Source organism: Pleurodeles waltl, chromosome 8, assembly GCF_031143425.1.
Source record: "Pleurodeles waltl isolate 20211129_DDA chromosome 8, aPleWal1.hap1.20221129, whole genome shotgun sequence".
Lineage (NCBI taxonomy): Eukaryota > Metazoa > Chordata > Amphibia > Caudata > Salamandridae > Pleurodeles > Pleurodeles waltl.
Genome location: NC_090447.1, coordinates 470,186,017 through 470,210,401, shown reverse-complemented (window position 1 = coordinate 470,210,401; position 24,385 = coordinate 470,186,017). Strand labels below are relative to the sequence as shown.

The following is a 24,385-nucleotide window of genomic DNA, read 5'->3' as shown; positions in this document are numbered from 1 at the left end:
GACAATCTCTGCATCGTTCCGGTGGGCGGTGTGGGGAAATTTCTCCTTCACTGTAGGCGCTGCGTCGATTTCCCCTTTGGAAGTCGGGCAGCGTCGATCTGGTGGGCCGTGCGTCGAAGTTCCGGTCGCACCGCAGGCGCCACATCGATGTTTTCCTTGCGAAGTCGAGCGCTGGCGTCCCGGTTCAGCGTGCGTGAATTTTTCACCACAGAGCAGGATGTGCGTCATTTTTAGCAAGCTGTGCATCGAATTTTCGCCGCACAACGAGTCCAGTTGCAAGAAAGAAGTCTTTTTTGGTCCTGAGACTTCAGGGAACAGGAGGCAAGCTCTATCCAAGCCGTTGGAAAGCACTTCTTTACCACAGCCAGGGAACAGCAAGGCAGCAGGGCAACAGCAAGGCAGCAGTCCTTCACAGAAAGCATTCAGGTGAGTCCTTTGGGCAGCCACACAGGTCTTCTTGGCAGGATGCAGGTTCTGGTTACAAGTTTCTTCTCCAGGAAGTGTCTGACGTGGTAGGGCCGAGGCCCTGTTTTATACCCAAATGTGCCTTTGAAGTGGGGGAGACTTCAAAGAGTGGCTTAGAAGTGTTCCAAGTCCCCTTTCAGTTCAATCCTGTCTGCCAGGGTCCCAGTAGGGGGTGTGGCAGTCCTTTGTGTGAGAGCAGGCCCTCCACCCTCCCAGCCCAGGAAGACCCATTCAAAATGCAGATGTATGCAAGTGAGGCTGAGTACCCTGTGTTTGGGGTGTGTCTGAGTGAATGCACAATGAGCTGTCAACTAAACCCAGCCAGACGTGGATTGTAAGGCACAGGCGTGGCTTGTAAGGCACAGAAAGATTTAAGTGCAGAGAAATGCTCACTTTCTAAAAGTGGCATTTCAAAAATAGTAATATTAAATCCAGCTTCACCAGTCAGCAGGATTGTGTATTACCATTCTGGCCATACGAAATATGACCTTCCTACTCATTTCAGATCAGCAGCTACCACTTCAATAATGTATGAGGGCAGCCCCAATATTAGCCTATGAAGGGAGCAGGCCTCACAGTAGTGTAAAAACTAATTTAGGAGTTTTACACTACCAGGACATGTAAACTACACAGGTACATGTCCTGCCTTTTACCTACACAGCACCCTGCTCTAGGGGTTACCTAGGGCACACCTTAGGTGTGACTTATATGTAGAAAAAGGGGAGTTTTAGGCTTGGCAAGTACTTTTAAATGCCAAGTCGAATTGGCAGTGAAACTGCACACACAGGCCTTGCAATGGCAGGCCTGAGACAGGGTTAAGGGGCTACTTAAGTGGGTGGCACAACCAGTGTTGCAGGCCCACTAGTAGCATTTAATCTACAGGCCCTAGGCACATACAGTGCACATTACTAGGGACTTATAAGTAAATTAAATAATCCAATTGGGGATGATCCAATGTTACCATGTTTAAAGGGAGAGAGCGTATGCACTTTAGCACTGGATAGCAGTGGTAAAGTGCGCAGAGTCTAAAAACCAGCAAAAACAGTGTCCAAAAAGTGGAGGGAGGCAGGCAAAAAGTTAGGGGTGGCCACCCTAAGGTTGTCAGGTCTAACACTGCCGCATCATGTCACTGTGTCATGCATGTCACATGTCTTTGCACTACCATGTTGGCCTAACAAAAGTTTACTCCGCCATTTGGGTGAATATGTGTATTGCACATCAAAGCATGATACTGTCACGATTCATCCTGGGCTTACCGTCGAGGTTGGTGAGAGGTGGTGAACGGCCCCAGTTCCTGCAGGTCCTGCTTTGACTGAGGTTGGGGCGACCCCTTCCGGTAGCCACGGTGCTGTTTGACAATAGTAAGCCACTACAGTCCGTGCCCTCCAGAAGGAGTCCCAGAGGAAAACCCCAAAAAAGGGTAAAAAACCTCCAACAGGAACTCCCTGAAAGAGAAGGAGGACACAAGGACGTTAAGACGAAAGATACTGGAGTTCAGGCGTACTGGAGACAAAAGAAAGGTCAAGAATAACTGCCTTCTCAAGAGGAAACAAGCCGGAGCGTGACTACCACCACAGGAGTGTTGCAACAGACTGAGAAAGAAGCTAGATTCCCCTTATATACCCCTAAACAGGAAGTGAAAGACAGGAAGTAGTAATTCCACCATCTTGGATTGGGGAGAAGGACCTAACTAATAATAGAGAACATGCGTCTGAAAAAGAGAAGCAATGCATGCAGGGAAGAGAGGAAGTGAACAGCATGCTGGGAAGGGGAAAAGCATGCATAAAAAACAACCATGTGCAGGCATCCGGCTTTTGCCTGTGTGACCGGTAAGTGGTGTAAGGAGGTGATACCGGGAATCCCAATGTGTTATTTTATATTAGCGCGCCAAGCGCGGCAAGGACCGTGACCCGATTCGGGTTCTCCGGTCCTGCCGTGTCCGCCCAGGAATCCGCGGCCGGAGAAAAGACCCGCTGCGGTCTCCGAGTGTTGCGCCGCCGCGGCCCGTGCTTGCGGCCGTGGCGCAACAGATACGTACACAAAATGGCAGCCGCCTGTCCTGCTGCACTGGACAGTTGGAAGTGACTAGTCTGCTGGTGTATGTCCCAACCGCTGTGCAAATTGTCATTGGTTAACATTGCTGCCTACGGCATACTGGGGTCAATGGCGATGACCGCCGGCGGTGGTGGTCCTGTACGTGGCAGCCGTGACTGCCATTTTCTGCAGCCTTGCTCACTTGACTCCTGACACTGTTGCTAGCAAGACTTACATGACCTGAGCTGCTGTCTACTGTTTCTGGGAGCCGTCATGCCATGTCCTGCAGGTGGCAGGGCCCCAACCTTCACCCCAGAAGGGCTGGAGAAGTTTGTGAAAGCGGTCCGACCCCTGTATGGACAGCTGAATAGGGCACCAGAGGAGCAGGTGTGCCCAATGCCATAGCAGTGTGATAAGGGTGAGTGTTACGGTGAGTCAGGTAAGTGTACCGGTGAAGAAGTACATGCATGCAGAGAGCATGAAGTGAAATGTGTGTGAGCTGAGGTGATGGGTATGTGTAGGCACTTGGTGAGTCACATGCGTACAGTCCACTCCTGTTGGTATGGTACCAGTGTACATGACTTTCTCCTTTTGTCTGTTTCATCTTTGCAGGTAAACGCCCATCAGAAGAAAGGGATCTGGTGTGCCATCGTCAAGCAAGTGTGGACCCTTGGGGTCCACAGCCGGCGAAGCACTCATTGTCACAAGCTGTGGGAGGACCTCAGATGCTGGGCCCAGACGACAGCGGAGGCACAGCTGGGGATGTCCACCAACAAGGGAGGTGTGACCATGAGACCCTGACCCCCTTATGGCCCGCATTTTCGAGGTAGCCTACCCTGAGGTGGATGGGCATTTGAGGGCAGCACAGCAGCCACAAGGGGGTGAGTATTGGCTGTATCCTGTGTCGTGGCTCTGGTTTTATGGGATTTGCTGCCTCACTGTAGCTTATGTGACAATGTAGTTAATTTAATAAGTATGTAGACTAGTGGGAATGGGTAGTAACCACCCGGGCTGAGTATAAGTTGTAGATGTGTTTTGATGGTTTACCGTCAGTGGATGTGAATCTCCCATAGCTGGACATCACCATGTCAAGATTGTGGAGATGGTCTAATGACATTGGCACATGTGCGACTCCATCCTGCTTATACAATGGATGTGAGCTTGTGCATCACCCTAACCATTGAGTATGACCTGCTCCATCCATCTGCATTTGTGGCTCTAAGGTGTCAGTCCTCTCCCATTTGTGTAGCATACCTGCATATGCAACTGTGTGCCTCTCGTTTTATAAAAGGGACTATATACATCAAGTATTGGTAATGGTATTGACTGAATGTGAGGCAGCCATTACATTTCTACCACAGATATGTCCTGCATAGGATTACACTAATGTCGTGATAGTTGAATACCCATATATTGGTCATCTGCTAACTATAGGGTATGTGAAAGTTGCTAAAGTAGGATACTTTTACATATACATTTGATTAGGTCTGACTGCAATCATTATGCATTTCTAAGTGCTGGACTTGTGCAGATGAAACCTTGAACTCAATGGTATGGTACTAGAGGTGGTAAGTACCTAGGCAGACTTCATCATTGTCAATATGGTATGTATATACCATGTATGCCAATGCCCTAGCAATTACAATTCAACATAGCTCAGTTACTGCCTACATCATGTCTCAATGGTTACTTGGCGGCATGTCTGATGGAGTGGGACAATGTCTGCTTCCCTAGGCCTATCGTCAGACTAATCACATGGTTATACCCCAGACTTGTACTGTACACATCAGATGTTACCTGTAAGGGTGTCTTAACTTGTAATGGATAAATCAGTTATGATATCTATATTGGCATTACTGTACAGAGTGTTAGGTCAACCATGTAAGGTGACAGGCAGATGCTGTATGGTGTGTGAGTGGAGTACTCTTCACTGCCATGGATATTATAGAAAGGTCATGAACTGATCAGCTGTTGTAGCTGATATGGCCTGATGTGTTCTGTTTACTCAGCTGCACTTCCAATGGGTGATAGGGGTTTGGAGAGGTATGATATGAAATCAGGGAGTCATTTGTACTTCATCCAGGGAATGATGTGCATGCAAACATGGCTTTGGATGTGGATGACTCCAGTTGTGATGAATTATCTGGATATAGATGTAGGGGTGAAGGTTGCCATACAGGGGTAGGTAGTAGTGACATGTTGTGACATGATATAGGAAATGTTTTGGCACCAGAGATAGCCTAGCCAGGATATGTAATCTCACAGATGTGCATGTTTATATGTGTGTAAGTGAGGTATATGTTAACCCTTTCTCGTCCTATCTCGCTCTCTCCCTCCCTCTCTCGCTCTGTTTGTGTGCATCAGCATCAGCAGGCAAAGGAGAAGGGGCACAGGTGAGTGGGGATGCTGCAGGCCACAAGATCCAGGGTGCTGCTACCAGCAACAGCGAGGGATCCAGTGGCATGGAGGGTGAGGGGAGTTCCACTGGAGAGACAGGATCTTCCACGCCATCTTCGGAATCCTCCTCCAGTGGACACTCCCTGGTGGTGGTGGAGCCATCTGGGGCCACGCCAGCACCATCTTTGTCCACCACCCTCCTTACTACTACCGTCCTACCTGTAGCTCCCCACCCAGTTGCCCATGCCCACTCACCCAAGGGGGTGGGTGTCTCCTTCGTCGCAGGCACCTCTGTCACTGCACCAGTCAGCCCTGCTGCCCTCAGTGAGGTCAATCTCTGTGGGTCAGTAGACCATTGTGAATGCCATCCAGGGATAGCCGGCTCAAGTCCAGCAGAGCAATGCATTCCTGGAGGGCATTCATGGTGCACTGGCTGACCTACAGAGATCCTTTCAGGCTCTGGCCTCCTCACTGATGGCAGCCAGTCACCATTTGTCTACTGTCCCCCTTACACCTACCTCTTCCCAATCCCAAACCCCTCTTCCCAAACCCATCCAAAGCACAGAGACATACAAGCATGCATCCACCTCAAAATCCAAGGGTAGCTCAGACACACACAAGCACCACAAGAACCACCACCGGCATGCACACAAACAACACCCACCTGCAGACAGACCAAGACTCACTACCTGCACAGACTCCCCCACCACCCTAACCTTCACAGACACTATACCAGACACACCTGCAGCCACCACTCCAAAATTCACTGATCCAGCCACAACTCCTATCTTACCCACAGTCAGCACAATATCAGACCCACAGCCATCCACCCTAGTCACCACATCAGCAGACACCACAAACACAGACACACCCACATGCAGCACACCTTCAATTCCTGCTGATTCCACACCAACAGAGAGTCACCCATCCAGCATGGCATCTTCCAGCACCTCCTCTCCCCTCCTCCCAAGACACATAAATACCTGCACTCACCCACCCAACAGACGACCAGCACCCACAAGTATCCCCTGCACGCACATGCACCCAAGACATCCACCAAGACACCTCCTACAACCACTCCCTCCACTCCCAAACCTTTTTGCCATGACCACCTGCGTGTCTAAGAAGGTGTTGCTGTCTGAGTTTTCCCTGTGCCCTAATCCTCTGCACCCTGTTATATTCCCAAATGGTCTGTGTCCCTCTCCAAGTCTAGCCCTTCCACCTCCAGGTCCTCCCGTGCCCCTCTGCCCCTGCTAAGAAGTCAACCCCACACAAGCCCAAGCCCAAAGACCCCTCTCCCAAGCCCAAGCTCAGAGGCCCTCTCCCAAACCCAAGCCCCCACCCTCTGTCCCCCCAATTTGTGAGGTGCCTGCCTGTCACCTTGATGCCCCTACCCTGTGGAGGTCATCTAGCAGTCAGGAGTCATGTAGGGGCACACAGCAGTGTGATTTGTGCCTTGTGCACTTTGGACTGACAAATGGCCTTCTGTTTGTACATAGCTGTTAATTTATTGCCATATATTTATATTTATATTTATTATTATATCTAGGCCAACCAGTTGTTGGTTCAATGGTAACATTCTTGTCCTGTTTTTCTTCCCACATGGCTGTTTTGGTCTTGCCTGATTTGGTTTGTGTTTGAGTGACATGTGTGTGTGTGTGCTGGTTGTGCTAGTTGTTGTGTCTGGGAAGCATGTGTGGGTGTGGCCCTGCTATGTGTCCCGCTGTGATGGCTGTGTGTTGTGTGTAAGATATGTTTGAGTTTGGAACATGCATGTATTTGATAATTTGTGTATTGTTTGTGTTGACATGTGTAATGGTGCTGTTGTGTGGCCCTGTGTGGTTATTGTGTATTCGGGCATGTGTGTGGTAATGGATATGTCAGAAGCGGTGTGTTAGCGTAGTATGACATATGCCTCGTTGTATGGCTGTTTGATTGTCTACATTGGTTGTCAGGTATTGTAACATGTTGTTGTATTTATGAAGTGTCATGTGGTTGTATAATGTGTTAGCTTGTTCTAGCATTTGTGTTATTGCGGTTGTGATGTAGTTGTAGAAATTGATAGTGTTGTGTGTTTGTGTGTTGGACTGTGCGTATTGTACGTGTGTGTTGGCAGTGGTGTGCATTGTATGGGTGTGTGTGCATGTATGTGGGTGTGTGTGTGCATATACATGTGTGGTTACGTGTGTGTGTCACCTGCCATCCCAGATGTGTATGTTTTGTGTGCATGTGTACTTTGGGTTTTCCCTACAGTGTTAGTTAGGTTTGTGTGTACTCATAGGGCCGTATTTATACTCTGGTTGCGCCGAATTTGCGTCGTTTTTTTCGACGCAAATTCGACGCTAAACTAACGCCAACTAACGCCATATTTATACTATGGCGTTAGACGCTTCGGGCGCCAAAGTGCCCGGAGTGAGCGTCATTTTTTAGCGTGAACCCCTTCCTTGCGTCAATGAGATGCAAGGGAGGCGTTCCCGTCTTAAAAAATGACTCCCAGGCCTTTACGTGGTATTTATACTCCCGGGCAAAAATGACGCCCGGGAGTGGGCGTGGCCAAAAACGGCGCATTTGCGCCGCTTTTTAACGCCTGGGTCAGGGATGGCGTTAAGGGACAAGTGGGCTCAAAATGAGCCCACAGTGCCCTCCCCTGCCCCCAGGGACCCCCCCTGCCACCCCTGCCCACCCCAGGAGGACACCCAAGGATGGAGGGACCCATCCCAGTGAAGTACAGGTAAGTTCAGGTAAGTATAATTTTTGTTATTTTTCAATTTTTTTTTGTGGCATAGGGGGGCCTGATTTGTGCCCCCCTACATGCCACTATGCCCAATGACCATGCCCAGGGGACAGAAGTCCCCTGGGCATGGCCATTGGGCAAGGGGGCATGACTCCTATCATTACAATGATAGGAGTCATGTTGATGGGGGATGGGCGTCGGGAAAAAATGGCGCAAGTCGGGTTACGACGATTTTTTCGACGTAACCTGACTTGCCCCATTTTAAGACGCCCATACGCCATTTTCCCCCTACGCCGGCGCTGTCTGGTGTACGTGGTTTTTTTCCACGCAAACCAGGCAGCGCCGGTCTGCTTGCGCCGGCTAACGCCATTCCATAAATACGGCGCCCGCATGGCGCTTCAGAATGGCGTTAGACGGCGCAAAATTTTTTGACGCTAAACTGCGTTAGCGCAGTTTAGCGTCAAAAAGTATAAATATGGGCCATAGTGTTGTTGTTGTCGCTGGTTCTGGAGTCATTGTGCGAGCAGGAGCAGTGGGAGGATGTGCAATTCAAGTTCCATGGCGTCTCAAGACAGTTATGTGTTCCAGAAGGTGAGTGTCTCCTTTTATAGAGTTGGCTTCCTCCAGGGTTTTCGTGGTGGTGTGACAGTGGCAGAAACCTTGGCGATGTGCAGCCTCGTAATATGTCTGGAGGGAACATGGTAAGCGCCATCCGTGGTGGCATGGTCGCACTGGCAGTACAGGCGGTGGTTAGGCTGTCTTCTGTTTGGAAGACCACCATGGTCATACTTTGGCAGACTTCACAGCCAGCCCATCAGTGGTGCCGCCTCCAAGATGCCGGTCCTGGTACCGCAAAACTCGTAATGACCCCTCTGCTAATTTCAGGTGAGCTAACATCCTTTATGCGAGCATAAGGTTCACTTTATCAACACTTCCCCTACATTGACAATGTTGAGGATGCTACCTGCATGCAAGTGTTGCAGTATATAGTTTGGAAGTATGCCATGATGTATTAGTACTGTATCCTTACTCTGCTAAGTGGTGGGTCCTGCACTGTTAGGAGACATGTTCCTCTGAAATGAAAGTATTGATCTTGAAGCTGACCCGGACTTTGGGTCTATGACTTATTTTACCCTTGGGGTCCCTTAATTTATAAGGAGTTTCCCAAGTGCAGTATTATCATATTTGTTATGTCTTAATAGTACATAAACGACTGAGTGATATTATCCCCTTGTTTTGTAAGAACAAACATAAAGGGCTTTCATAAGAGATCTGTAATGCTAGATGGTTATCAGTAATCCATTTAATTTTTTTTATGCTTTCTGCTCTCCCATCTGTACTGTAGGAAACTACCCTCTTTTTGGCATGCTACCCCCAATTTCTGCCTGATGTCAGTGTGTTTGACTGTGTCACTGGGATCCTGCTAACCGGGACCCCAGTGCTTGTGCTCTCTCTCCTCTAAATTCTGTCACTCCATACTGGTAACCCAGTATTTCATCCTAAATTGGCATTCTGGTCACCCCTTGTAAGTTCCTAGTATATGGTACCTAGGTACCCAGGGCATTGGGGATCCAGGGGATCCCTTGGGCTGCAGCATTACTTTTGCCACCCATAGAGAGCCCATGCAAAAGCTTCTTCAGGACTGCCGTTGCAGCCTGTGTGAAATGGTGCATGCACCATTTCACAGCCATTTACACTGCACCAGGTCACTTATAAGTCACCCAGATACCAGGCCTTCCAATCCTGAAAGCTGGGTGCAGAGTACCTGTGTGTGACGGCACCCCTGCGCTATCAGAGGTGCCCCTACGTCGTCCAGGACCATTTTCCCAGACTTCGTGAGTGCAGGGACGCCATTTTATGCATGCACTGGGCAAAGGCTAATACTTATGTCCAGCTGCACAATGGTAGCTCCTAATAATATGGCCATGGAAGGTGTCTCAGATCTGGGAATTATACCCCAAAGCTGATTCTAGCATTGGTTGTATAATGCTATGCACTCAGGGGGCTCCCAAATGGACCCCCAGTACTGCTGTACCAGCCTTCTGAGGTTTTCCAGGCAGCCCCAGCTGCTGCCACCTCACAGACAAGTTTCTGCCCTACTGTTGCTCAAGCAGCTCGAACCCAGGAAGGCAGAACAAAGCATTTCCTTTGGGAGAGGGGTGTTACATCCTCTCCCTTTGGAAATAGGTGTTACAGGCATGGGAAGGGTAGCCTTCCAGAGCCTCTGGAAATGCTTTGAAGGGCACAGATGGTGCCCTCCTTGCATAATCCAGTATACAGCGGTTCAGGGACTCCCAGTCCCTGCTCTGGTGCGAACCTGGACAAAGATAAGGGGAGTGACCACTCCCCTGTCCATCACCACTCTTGGGGTGATGCCCAGAGCTCCTCCAGAGTGTCCCTGGGTTTTGCCATCTTGGATTCCAAGGTGGTGGGGCACCCTGAGAGCATCTGAGTTGCCAGTGCCAGCAGGTGACATCAGAGCCCTCCCCTGATAGGTGCTTAACTGTTTGGCTGACCAATCGCCCTTTCAGGGCTATTTAGGGTCTCTCCTCTGGGTGTTTCCTCAGATTCGGGTTGCAAGACTCCAGCAGGAATCCTCTGCATCCTTTACTTCACCTTCTTCCAATGAAACTGCATCTGGACCCTCCAGGAACTCTACAAACTGTAATAAAGAAGCAACAGTGACTTCTGCAACATTGTATCTTCAGCTCCTTCCAGCAACTATAACTGTTTCCAGGTCGTGCATCCTCCGAGGACTACCTATATTCAGCCTAACTTCTCCCTTGAAGTGAAGGAGTCACTTTTCTGCTTCAGCAGGCACCCCTCTGCAGCGACTACCGGTGGTTTGGGTCCCCTCTCCTGAAGAAGTGCATGGATCCAGCATCATGGGTGGTGGACTGAAGTGGTCCCAATCGTCCTGACCTCTTATTGTCCAACTTTGGTGGAGGTAAGATCTTGCCTCCCCACGCAAGACAGTACTCCCGTGCACTGCATGTTTTGCAGTTGCCAAGGCTTGTTGGCAGCCTTCCACGAAGTTCTTCATGCACCGTGCAGCTCCAGCCCCCAGCACTCTATTCTGCAATGCACAGCTTCCTGTGGGGTTCTACGGTGGCATGGGATCCTTTTGTGTAGTGCTGCATGGACCTCCTTTTGCACCTTCTTTGCCCCATGCTGTGAGAATACTGTGCACGCTGCCTGGTCTTCTGAGGACTCTCTGAGTTGATGAGAGCCCCCTCTGCCTCCTCCACTTGAAGAGAGGCCACCAGGTCCCTCCTGGTCCCCGGCAGTGCCATAATCCGCTAACGGCGAGCTTTGCATGTGTAAGGCTTGTTGGGGGAATCCAGCGACGCAAACCAGACTACAATTATCCATCCAGTGTGGGACATCATCTTCACCAACCAGGAACCCGCATCCATCTTCTTAGGTGCAGTACTGACTGTTGTTCTTCACCAGTGGTTCTTCTTTTGCACCTTCATCCAGGTTAGCAGGGGCTACTGTTCTCCCTGGATTCGTCAGTGCTTCTTGGACGTGGTCCCCTTCTTCCACAGGACTTCAGGTCCAGTAATCCATTGTTGGTGTCTTGCAGTCTCTTCTGGTTCTTACAAAAGTTTCTATCATGTGTTCTTGTGTGTTCTAGAAAAGTTACTGTGATTTACTTCTGCTTTCCTGGGCTCTGGGGTGGGTTCTATTATTTACCTTTGGTGTGTTCTTACACTCCTAGCGTCCCTCTACTCACTACACTTGCCTAGGTGGGAAAAAACATTTTGTATTCCACTATTTTAGTATATGGTTTGTGTTTCCCCTCAGCCCATTTCTAACTATTGTGATTTTCACTATTTGCACTGTTTTCTCACAGTTTTTACAGGTATTACTGCATTTTAGTCTATATACTGTGTATATTACTTACCTACTAAGGGAGTATAGCCTCTAAGGTGTTTTTGGCATTTGTGTCACCAAAATAAAGTACACTGAGTATTTTTTTCATGTGTGTAAGTACTGTGTGACTACAGTGGTATTGCATGAGCTTTGCATGACTCCTAGTTAGGCCTTGGCTGCTCGTCCACACTACCCCTAGAGAGCCTCACTTCGAGACACTGACTACATTTCACTAATAAAGTATAACAGACCTGGTATAAGGTTTAAATACCTTTGGTATCCACTAAAAACCAGGCCAGCCTCCTACATGTACCCACTCCGTTTACCACAAGATGTGAGTTACAATTTTGGTTAACTTCTTATAGGAGCTTAAAGAGCTTGTGATGATGGGCACTTATTAGGGTTTAACTGTCCTCATGAGATCATTCATTCTCTTAGTTAGGGCAGAACTGTTCCCATGGGGAGCAGGGTCAAGACTGATTTGCATATGGCTGGGTCCAAATTGGAAAGGCATGGCGAGCAGAAAAACTGATGGATTAAACCGAGATCTGTGAGTGGGTGTGAATGTTTGATTTGTTCTGCATTCCGTCCATCAACTGTTCTTTTTGCATGTCTCGCCCTAAGTGTTAAGGGTATGCCTGGATGTGGGTCCTGGGCTCACTATGCCACCAGATTCAAGCTAGTCTGGCTGATAAGGGGTGGTACCATGAAACTGGTCTGTTAGAAATGGGCTTTCAAGTTGGCAGTCAATTTATACCCTGTCCTAGTAGGGATCCTCACTCTAGTCAGGGTAAGGGAGATACACCGCTCACATAACCCCCTTGGTAGCTTGGTGCAAGCAGTCAGGCTAATCTGTATTTGTACAAACATGCACAGTAACACAGTGAAAACACCACAAAAGGACTCCACACCAGTTTAGAAAAATAGCCCATATTTATCTAAATCAAACAGGAATAAAATGGCAAACATCCAACATACTCATGCAAAGATATGAATTTTTAAAGTAAATAGAGTCTTAATCCACAGAAATCATTATATGCATTGTTTTAGCACAAAGAACATGGTATGGGTCAAAAATAAAGCCTCACGGGCAAGAGTGCATTAGAAAAGCAAGTGATGTGTCGATTCTTTACTCGCAAGTGAGGCCATGCATTGATTCTTTCCTTGCAGGGAAGGGATACATCGATTTCCGGACAAGCAGCCTGGGTCTCTGCGGTGACGTGGAAGCGTTTTCTGATGTGCACACAGCAGTGTATGATTTTCCCTGGCAGGTTACAAGCTTCCACTTTTAAGGGCTCAGGGACTGGATTTGGCATCACTTAGCAAGTCAGAACTCTCATCAGAAAAGCCCACGAACTGGTAGATGAAGTATTTTATGTCATGTCCCTGAGACTTCAGAACAGGGGGTAAGTTAGTCAATTCCCTTGGAGAACCTTTACAAGCAGGCTTCAGAAAGCAAAGTCCAGTCCTTTCCGTCTTCAGGCAGACGCAGCAGCAGCAGGCGAGCACAACTAAGTAACGGGCAGAGTGGCAGGTCCTCCTCAAGCATCAAGCTCTTCTGCTCTTGATCCAGATGTAATCTATAAGTCTGGGGTTTTGGGTCCATGACTTATACTAATTTCTGTCTTTGAATTAGGAAACTCTTTGTAGTACACAAGATCCTTCCCATTCTTTGCCCTACCCCAGACACAACCCTTTGAAGTGCAGGTGTCAGCTCTTCCCTCCCACTCTAGCTCAGGAAGACGCATCAGGATATGCAGGACACACCTAAGCTAATTTTTGCGCCACTGTCTAGAGTTCAGCAGCCAGGCAGAGGCACAGAATGGTTGAGCAAGAAAATGGCCACTTACTAAAAGGGGCATTTTCAAACAGACAATCTAAAAACTAGGGGTGTGTGGGGAGCTCCACTCTACTGGTGGAGCTAACAGAGTTTTTGGAACTCCGCACTCTGCTTGGAGCTCTGAATTATCCAAAAAACTCTGCTAGCCCCGCAACAGGAGTGGAGCTCATGTCGTGCATGCTGCATCCCAGTATGGGCTGTACTGCACAAGTGCAGACAGTCTGCACTTGCTCTATGCAGCCCATAACTAGGCTGTAGCGCACACCCGAGCAGAGGAGGGAGGCAGCCACTGCAGGGAGAATCTTCGTTATCAGATTACGATGAGAGGAGGACCCCCGGGAAGACCCAGGTAAGTCCTTGTCTCCTTTGTTTTCATTTGTGTACAGTGGTGCACAAACCAGGACTGAAATGGCAGCTTTAGTTTCCTATGGCCCTGGCCTTAATTCAAGCCAGGGTCGTAGGCAATGAAAGCTGCCATTTCAGGCTTCTTGTGCACCATCCTATCCTGTGTGCACTGCACACGGTACAGGCCGGCGCACAACAGGTGTCCTGGGCAGCAACAGAAAGCTGCAGTTTCGGGCCTTTTGTGTACCGGCCTGCCCCATGTGCACGGCCCTCCTGAATTCCCCCATCTCAGAAGCACTAAGCAGGGTTGGACTGGCTGACTAGACCCGACCTTCTTTGCGCTTCCGAGATGGGCTCATTCAGCAGGACTCAATAGGGCACGGAACTCCAGTTTCACAGAATTCTACAGAGTTTTTTTTTTCAACTGCGTGGAATTCCATGAAGCCAGACTCCGTTCACTCCGCCCAGGCCTACTAAACACCAACTTTACCAAAAGATGCATTTTCCAATTGTGTGTTCAGAGACCACTCAAACTTTATATCGCTATCTGCTCTCAATGGGAAACTACATTTTAAAGATATTTAAAGGCAACCACAATGTTAACCTATGGGAGACATAGACCCTGCAATAGCAAAAAACAAATTTGGCAGCATTTCACTATCAGACCATGTAAAACCGTACATGTCCTACCTTTTAAGTACACTGCACCCTGCCCATGGGGCTGCCTTGGGCCTAGCTTAGGGGTGACTTGCATGTAGTAAAAGGGGAGGTTTGGGCCTGCAACACTTGTCAGGCCGAATTGGTAGTGCAAAACTGCCCACAGACACTGCAGTAGCAGGTCTGAGACATGGTTATAGGGCTACTCATGTGGGTGGCACAATCAGTGCTGCAGGTCCACTAGTAGCATTTGATTTACAGGCTCTGGGCACCGCTGGTGCACTTTACTAGGGACCTATTGGTAAATCAAATATGCCAATCATGGATAAACTAATTACCAATACAATTTAGACAGAGAGCATATGCAGTTTAGCATTAGTTAGCAGTGGCAAAGTGCTCAGAGTCTTAAAGCCAACAATAAATAGGAGGAAGGAGACAAAAAGTTTGTGGATGACCTTGCAAAAAAGACCATGTCCAGCACGGTCCCAGGATGCTTGTTTCTGATCTAGGGAGGACCTGCCCTAGCAGTTCGGGGAGAAGAATCAAGACTAATTTAAATTGGTCCAAATTGGAATGACATTGAAAACAAAAAAAATGATGGATTAAACCCAGATCTGTGACTTGGGGTGAATGTTTGATTTGTTCCACATTCTGCCCATCATCTATTCTTTTTGCATTCATTCTCTTATTCAGATACTTCATAGTAGGTGTGATAGCTGAAACTGAATTTAGTCTGTCAAGGATTGGCATGTAGTAGAAACCAGATGCCAATAGAGACTTTTATTTTTCCAGCACAGGGTTTTAGACAACCTCCCTGCAGCTGTACATTCTGGTTGGGAAGCTTAGTCAACCCTGTTGAGCTGCCAAGGCCATGAATAATATAGTGCTCTCCTTGTCTGGAACCACTGACCACTAACAACGTGGCGCCAGTAAGCTTCTGATTTATTGGCTTCCCTGCAGGTTTGGAAGGACCGTAAATGTGATCCATCCTCCCCATGATTCTCACAGGATTCAGCTGCAGAATAAGGAGTGTGTAAATGTCTCAAAGGGGTATAGCACAGAGATTACTGATAAGTAATGGAATTTGCAAAGCAGTTGTGAATAAGTATCATAGGGTGACTAGAGTGGCATAAGCTTCCTGACAACCTTGCTGTCTTTTCTGAAGATAAAATCACAAAAATAGTGTTGAAATGTGTTGATTGACCTGGTAGGCTCACTGGAGAAGGTGGCATCTGCTATTGCTACCTCAGAACAATATGTGCTTTCACAGTTTATTGCTATCTCTCTTGAGGAGTTGGAATCAGTTATTCTAAATTGTACATCTGGCCTTCCCATGGATCCCTATCCTCCCTTGATTCTGGGATCCCTATCCTTCCTTGATTCTGGCATTGATAACTAAAGAAGTTAACCCTGTTTTAATTGTGGTTTTTAATTCCTCATTATCCTCAGGTACAGTGCCACACAGCTGGAAGCAGGTCATGATTATGCTTTTGTTAAAAAAATCCTCTGCGGACCCAGGACATTTGTCTATATTCAGACAAATATCGCTTCTTGCATCTGTAAGCAAAATGTTGGAGAAATTGGCCAATGTCCAGCTGTTCGATTTCTTGGAACATCATAGTCAATTACACCACAGTCCATTGGGTGTCTGCCCTTGTCATAGTACAAAGACAGCCTTGCTCGAAGTGTCTCACCTTGTATCAAAAGAAGAATGCTGCTTTAATGTTACTCAGTCTTTTGACAGAATTCAATATTGTCTCACATGTTATTGTACTCCAATGTAGGTTGACATTGGCATTGGAGGCCAGACCTCTAACTGGATTAAGGGGCATATTTTAGAAATGTGGCGCTGCACACAGTGCAGCACCACTTTTCTTGGGTCCCTTAGTGACCCACTAATGACACCATGTGTGCATTATACTTAAAATACGGCACACCATGGCAGTAGTTAGGGGACTAGGATCAGAATTTTTGACACTACTCTGGCGCTTTGCAGGATTACCATAAAAAATTCTGATGCTAACCTTGCAAAGCACCCAGAGGCCCATTGTGATCAATGGAAGCCTCCTTTTAACTCCTGCTCTGAGCAGGTGTTAAAAGTGATGAAAACAATGGTGCAAGGAATTCTTTTATATTTCCTTGTGCCATTTTTTTGCCCCCCCCCCCCCCAATTGGGGAACATCCCCTTTGAATACATTATGCCAGGTGCAGGCATAATGTGGCGCAAAGGGTTATAAAGTGGCACAATGTAGGCATTGCGGCACTTTGTAAATATAGTGTGGCGTTTTGGGACTTCTAACACCACATTAGCATAAAAAAATGACGCTAATGTGGGGTTGGAATGGCGCTAGGGGCTCTTCAATATGCGCCTAAGTCTTTCTTGGAAAACAGCGGGTAGGTGGTTTGATTAGATTAGCTCCTTTCAAATTGCTTGTAGCAGGTGTTTTAACTAAGAACTTTTTTATGAGTGTTATGTATTTTGAATAAATGAGTTATATCGAAAATGAATAATATAGAAAATAATGTACGCATTTGAAGATGTGACCTCGACAAATGGCCACCAGTGTTTACAAAATGCACTAATTAATGATGAATAATTATGAAATATTGAAAATGCATTAGATTAATGTAGTAATATGTCATATTAAAGGTTATGAAGTATGCTCTAATTTTATTGATTGTAGGCCTTAACGTAGCAAGTGTCTTGGCCTAGTCTTGCCAGGACAACATGCAGAAACTGTATTTCTTAGCGGTTAATCAAAAATGCTGACCGAATGAAGTAAACAGTGAAATATCCATTGTCTTGAAAAAAAGCTTAACAGAAGCTTTTCGTGATAACTGACTAACAGGAGATGATGTTCCCGCTAGAATAACAACTTATGTGTAATGTGTGTGAGATGTACTTTCCCAGGACGAGAACAATGAAGACACTGACTGGATCTGAAGATGCAACAATATTGTTACCTGACGAGCCGAATGATGAGAACATTGTATAGTAAACCAATCAACTTCATGAGATGAGTGAAATATTAGAATTAATAGATTTGGTATTGAAATATTATTGGGTAGAGTATAACCGTACGATTAACTGACCAATAGAGAATTAGGGGATAGTTTAGGTGACTTTGGTATAACAACAGAGGATAATTATTCAGACTTATTCAGACTAGAGGAGAGAGGCTGTAGGAGAGAGAAACAAGATTAATTCTGTCATTGGGCTCATACTCTCTGACTGAGAGCCTGATGCTTTACTGATCATTTGATGACCTAAAGACAGACTGATTTTGCTTGCTGATACATACCATGGTTAGGTAGATATGACGAAATGTGACTGTTATGCATTTTATGCCTTTTTATTCTAAGTACCAACAGCGCTGTTTTGATAGCTCCATAGCTAGATGATTTTATAAATTTGTGTTCTAAATTGTTTGCATGAAGCCCAACATGCTGATGCTAATTTGCCGTTAGTTGAGGGCACTCAAATTGACTGACGAATTACAGGGACTAATGATTGACCAGTTATCTTCCTGAATTCTATGTATGTTATAACTTTGTTGCAACTGGCTCTATTATTGATTTGCCCTATAGCACTAGAATGTGTCGTGATTCAAGCTTTGATTAGATTGAGTTTCTTCTGCCGCTTTGGACAACCAGTATTGATGATATATGTGTTTCATTTGATTTTGGGATTAATCTACATGACTTTAGTATTGTTAATATAAGGGAAATAAACTTACTAAACTTACTAAAGGTGTGGTTATTCATGGCTGAAAGGTCATGGGGTGTGACATTTACTGACTCCATTGATTACTGATTTTATTGATTATTGATGATTGTTGATTATTGTCTATTGATTACTGATTTTGTACCGGAGCAATGGTAAGAACTTCTTAATACGAATCAAAAGGTTCATCGACCTATTTGCGTCCCCTTGTAAGTTTACTTATTAAGGTCTGATGCACTAACAACATCGACCACTAAGCCACTAAGCCTTTACTTCGAGGGGTGCTACGGGGGTCCTCCCCAAGCCCTACCTTTGTCAATGTTTATATGTCCCCTCTGACTTCTCTGGTTGAGTCTTTTTATTATAAAGTGGTCTCCTATGCTGATGGTATCCAGTTGCTATTTCTTCTAAACATGACTCGTCCTATCCACAGCAATCCTTCTCAGCCTGCTTTACTGTGGTTTTGGCTGGATGTGGGACAAGCCACTTAAAGTGTAATTCTGAGACAATGGAATTCCTGTTTAGTAATACTCATTGAAGTTGGTAAGCAAACATTTGTCCCTCTTCTCTTCCTTCTGCTTCCCAGTAGGCTTCTGTGGTTCAGAATGTAGGTGTCAAGTTTGACTCACAGCTTTCTTTTTAACACCAGGTTTCCTCAGTAGTAGTAGCCTGCAGGCTTTAAAAATGTACGCAACATCCTCCAAATTGGACTATGCCAATGCTTGTAATTTGGCCTTCTGGAGCAAGTTATCTGATGGCTGCAATTGGTTTACAATGCTTCTGTAAGTCTGACCTCAAAGCTCTTCACTGGCTGCCAATTTTTAAGACGATTCTCTTTATGACCTTCCTTTTGACTCATGGGCCTTACATTCCTCTGGCCTGTGTTACTTGGTAGGTAGGATTCAGTTCTAACTTCCATCTAGAGTGTACTCCGCTCCTCTCATGCAGCCCTTTTCGTGTTTCCCAAAATCCAGTGGTCTGGAAGTGGGGGGTATCTCTTTTCTATTTTTGGCTCCTAAGGTATAGAACTGTCTTCCAGCTCAACTCAGCATGTTGAAAACGGAGTTACTGTTCTGAAAAAAAATTAAAACGTGATTATTTGGCCACGTCTGATTTATAGACAGTCAGGTATTGTTTTTCCGTAGTGCCAGGACGCTCCTTGGCTGACCCGTGCACTCTATAAAATGCCACATTTATTCAATCATTCTTGGCAATACTCTCAGCTATTATCTCCTTCTCCTCCTTGCTGAATTTGTCATTCTTGGAAATTATCTGTGGCATGATTTGCAGGTTAATATATGGTATGCAAGTGTACCTGTGGTGGACCGAAAGAAGGACTGCTGAACTTGCTGCACTCTCTTGACCTCGCCTCAATGAGTTTTAATTCAGGAAGCCTTCCACTTCAATTGCAGAGATTTCTGCAGCCCCAGTAATTGTCCAATTCGATACTGAATATGTGTAGGAAGCTTCCAATCATGTTATACATCATCCAGTAAATTCCAGTCTTGTGTGAAATAATTTACAGACATAAAGTGGTAATAGTTTTCTTCCTCCATGCCGTTAACATATTGGCCTTTATTCTGAGTGGCCTCTATTTGGCCTATAATGAGCACGCTATCCCTGATGGAAGTTGTTCTCCTGGCGCCCTATTATACTTGTGACCCGGGCTTGCAACTGGCATGTGCGCCCAGTACAGAAGGGGCTACTGATGCTTGCAGGTCTCCTTCTACAATACTAATAGCGCTGGCACACATGTAGCGTCAGTACTATCATGATAGCGTGTTCCATCACTTGCAAGGGAAATTACTTGGCCTCAGCACCGCGCCGTATTGTGGACAGGGCCACAGAGACAAACATGCCTTCAGGAGGCATGCTGAAAGTGTGCCACAAAAGGTGGCACACTATTAGTGAGCCTCCTAAAGGTAGCCCTCTGGGAGGGAGAAAGTGGATCCCATGTACTCGCACAGATATACCCATGCAGGTGGGTGCAGTCACTGAGGTGGCATACAGTCTGCCCAGTGAAACACAAAGTAGCTTTCAAGCAATCGCTCTGAATTTCACTTTAATGCACTGTCCTGTTCGTGTTTGCCCTGGCAGCAGCTTATTGTGCATAATATGGTGCACTTCCCCTGTTTGCGTCATACATATAATATGGCCCCTGGTAAGCAGAGATATCACCAGACTTGGAGACAGATTGCCCCCCAACTGCCACCATGTCTGCATCATATCTAGGATACGGCACACCAAGGTGCAGGGTAGGGGGCAAAAACTTCATTTTTATTGACTCTATTAAAGTACTCTTCAGGAATAGCACCAACATATTGGCGCTACTCCTGCAGAGTACATGGGGCTCATTGTATTCAATGGTGAACCTCCTTTTAATGCCTGCTCTGAGCAGGCATTAAAAGGGGAGGAAAAATAACACAAGGAAATCTCTTTTAGATTCCCTTGCGCCATTTTTTCTGCACCCCCCTCCCCCATGGGGGAATGCTCTCCTTGCAGGCATAATACAGCGCAAAGGGTTACAAAGTGGTGCAATGCATGCATTGTGCCACTTCTTAAATATGGCACTGCGATTTTGTCCATCTAATGAAACATTAGCATCAAATAAATGACGCTAATGTGTCAGTAGTTGGCGCTAGTGGCTCTTAAATATGTCACTTGGATTTAACAGGTGCACAAGTTGCTCCACAATTCCATTTAGGCACCTTGGAATAAGGAACAGTATGCACATGGTGCATGTTATTCCCCATTCTGAGAAGCACAGCAAGATTGTCATATGGTTTTACCAGGCATTTAAAAATTACAGTTGTGCAGAACTTTCATCTGCACTATAAACTATAAACCTGAGGATGAGGATCAGCCATTACCTGAGCTTCCAGGAGTTACCAGTAGCCCTGTATGCAAACCTCTGGGACGGGGGGAACTTAACAGGGATAAAATCGGGGTTAATTGCACTGTAGCAAGATATTTTCATGTAGAATGTACTTGACCCCCAAAAGAATGATTGGCTAAACTAATATGAAAGGCCCCACCATACAAAAATCAACAGATTATACAAGTTAAAGGTCTCAAATAACAGTGAACATTTATCAAAAAGTCACACAGCACTGCAATACAGGGAAAGGGCAGGAATGCTATGTATCTAACACTAGATGGCATATTCCTGCCTTTTCCCAGGACTGGCACACAATGCGCCGCCTAGCACCAACACAGGTACTCTTCCACCACGGTGCAAGGGTGCCTGCGTTATAAGAAGGATTGTTTTTGTGAAGGAAGAGGCACCTTTCTGCACTAAAACAATCCCCAAAGGCATTTCCTTCTTTCTCTTCATGCTGCAGAATACAGAACACATAGAAAGATGAAAAAATGAGGAGAAATTAACAAATTGCTCCTTGTTACATCTCACTTGAGGTGGGGAGCAGTTTTGGCAGGTGTAAATCTGGTTAACCTGAGAATGCATCAAAATCCATGTGTGTTACGTGTGGATGCCCATGCACCACCCATGGAACGCATCCCTGGGCCAGAGTAACACAATGCAGTGATTTGTATTGCATTAGGTTACTCTGGAATTTTCAGGCCTGTTAGGGCCACGCAAGATGGCCTTGCGTAGCTTGATAAATTGTACTTTAAGGGTTGCATTGCTTTTGTCCCCTGTTACATGGTGCAAAAGCGACACAACCCTTTGATACATTTGCCCCATAACTCTTTGTGGCTGGACTGTAAATAACATTTTCTACTATACCAATGTAAAGTAACCTTTGCAGGAAAGAAAACTAGATATAAAACAACGTGATGACGTGAAGTGCAGTGAAAGTGCCATTAAATTGGATCACACGAGTCAGGACTCATTTAGAAAATTACAAACAACGATTACATAATTTAACAGCCTTGCTAATGAGTGCTAAAATCATTCTTTTGGGATTTGGGTGTCCTAATGTTGTTTTGTTCCAGTATTCAGCTATCTAATGTCGGGATGTAAATGGAGAAACTGTGACAGTAAATCCCCATTGTGACCTTGAAAAACCTAATTGCAATATGCTGTAAGCCAAGAGTGACTTAATTACTCCTCATGTATTTAAAAATGAAGAAGACACTACATAAACTGATCCTGGATGGGAATTTGGTATAAAAGGTGGCTGCAACCATTTTCACTAAAATAATAACAGCAATGTATTTATAGATTTTTGTTGCTACTGATACCAAATTTATTAACAAGTAATAATAGCCCCGTGCTGATTACCAACCTATACAAGCACCTTGGTGAGACAGGTTAAAGTCTGGAAATTGATCAGACAGATAAGTACTGAAAAACAGTCTTCTAAATGTATCAATGTAAAAATATATGAAGCTGGACAAGTGATCTTACGCTCTTTTTCAAATCTCTTACATTCATCCAATAGCACAACCCTAAGAAGAAAGTTCAAGAAGAAAACACATTGATTACTTAGCAATCTACATCCAAAATTGATGCTCCTTAAATGAGGAACAAGCAGTATATTTTGGGAGGATGACCTTTGCCAGCTTACCAGCTGAGTTGGGGAGCTTTAGAATGGTAGCAGAGTGCCAAGCTAGGCATAAGTGTTTAGGCTAGACAAAAACATCTTGAAGTTGACACCCAAAGTAAGAATTTCATGACTTGATTATAACATTAACCCAAGATGATACAGGCAGTACAATATTGGGCCCCTTGTAGATTGGTTAAGAATTATAGCAAGATAGATGCCTTTACATTAATTGAGTCATCACTGTGAGTACTAGCATAACCCTAAATGCATCATTACGATTAGAAGACTCCAATTCAAGAGTCTCAGATGAAAGAAAGAAGACCCGGCTTACCGCCGTGGATTTCCAGCAGTTTCAGCCGCCATGAAATCCATGGCGGTAAGCACTATCAGAGCCAGGGAATTCCTTCGGCTGAAACCGCTGGAAATCCACGGCGGTAAGCCGGGTCCAAATACCGCCAGCTGTATACTGACGGCCGCCGGGCTGGAGACCCATGTCTCCAGCCCGGCAGTCGTCTCCGCCCTGGCGGGCGGGACGGAGAACCAGCGGATGACCATGGCGGTAGCCGCCATGGTCATAATTTACCAAGGTAAGACCGCCAGCCTGTTGGCGGTCTTACCGTCGGTTCTCCGCCATCCGCCAGGGTTGTAATGACCCCCTAAGTCTCAGTTAGAAGGTGGACCGGTCTTTTGTGAGACTGATGTGTACCAGTAAGTAATTCCATAGCTTAGTATCTGCCACATTCAGCAGTTTACCTCCAAATTTGAGCACTGTCGTTAAGAAATGAACACATGTTCCTTCCTTTTTCAGGATGGAAACCCAACAGATAGCTGGGAAGGGAAATGGTCCATAATATAAATAGGAATGTTACAGTTCATGGCTTTCCAAATCAGGGAGGGACATCTGTACTGGATTTGTATTTCCACTGTCAGATAATAAAATTCAGATCTTCTTTGAGCTACATGGTTGCTCTTTTTGAGGCAACAGATAATCCACAATGCTTTATTTTAAACTCTTTGAGGTCTAAGAACAATCTTTTTTGAGCACCAGGTACACTATAATGCACTACTGTATTTAGGGTAGCATGACGGGTCTTAAGCTTGAGCACCCAATTAGCTCGAAGACAGAGTTACTTTTGTTCCTTGATAAGATTTCTGATGGATTCTGTCAAGACTTTTCAAACGTAAGCCCATTTGTGTGCTTCCAGAATTTTAAGGCTATGAGAAAGACATTACCTTGTTAGTATTACCTACCTTGATACCAAGATCAGTCAGTAGTTGGATGTCATCTGCCTATCGCTCACTTAGGATTCCTTTTATTTAATGCCAGTATATTGGGATTACACAAAAAAGGCAACAAGGTTGAACCATTGGGTACTCCACCCTAACCACGAAGGCAGTGAGCAGTGGTTTTCAAGTTTCACGTATTGTCTGCTATCTTTCAAGAATGATTTTAGCCATGTCTAGACCTATCCTGAAATGTTACACCACTCTATCAGTGTCAGAAGTAGAATCAGATGTTCAAAACTACCAGGAGCCGGCAACTAATTTAATAAAAGCCCTGCCGCTGAGTAGCCATGACCTCTAAGCGCTAATGTTTTTTTCTGAATATACACAATGGTTTATGTTGTTCCTTCTACATAGGCTTTAGTGATTCAGCCTTAAGAATAGCAGAATAGAAATAGGTTTAAAGTTGTTGGGCTGGTGTTGTCCAGCTTAGTTTTTCACTACAGACATATCTTCTGCTCTTTTTTGCATCATTAGAGTGGATACCTCTCTGAAAGCAGTTGTTGATAAGACAAGCAATA

General features: G+C 45.8%; 1 protein-coding gene across 1 annotated transcript in view; it reads right to left on the bottom strand.

The window, feature by feature from the left end:
• The window catches only part of SLC9A4 (solute carrier family 9 member A4), a 483,018-nt gene that overhangs the window by 320,891 nt on the left and 137,742 nt on the right, over nt 1–24,385 (bottom strand). The window lies entirely within an intron of this gene.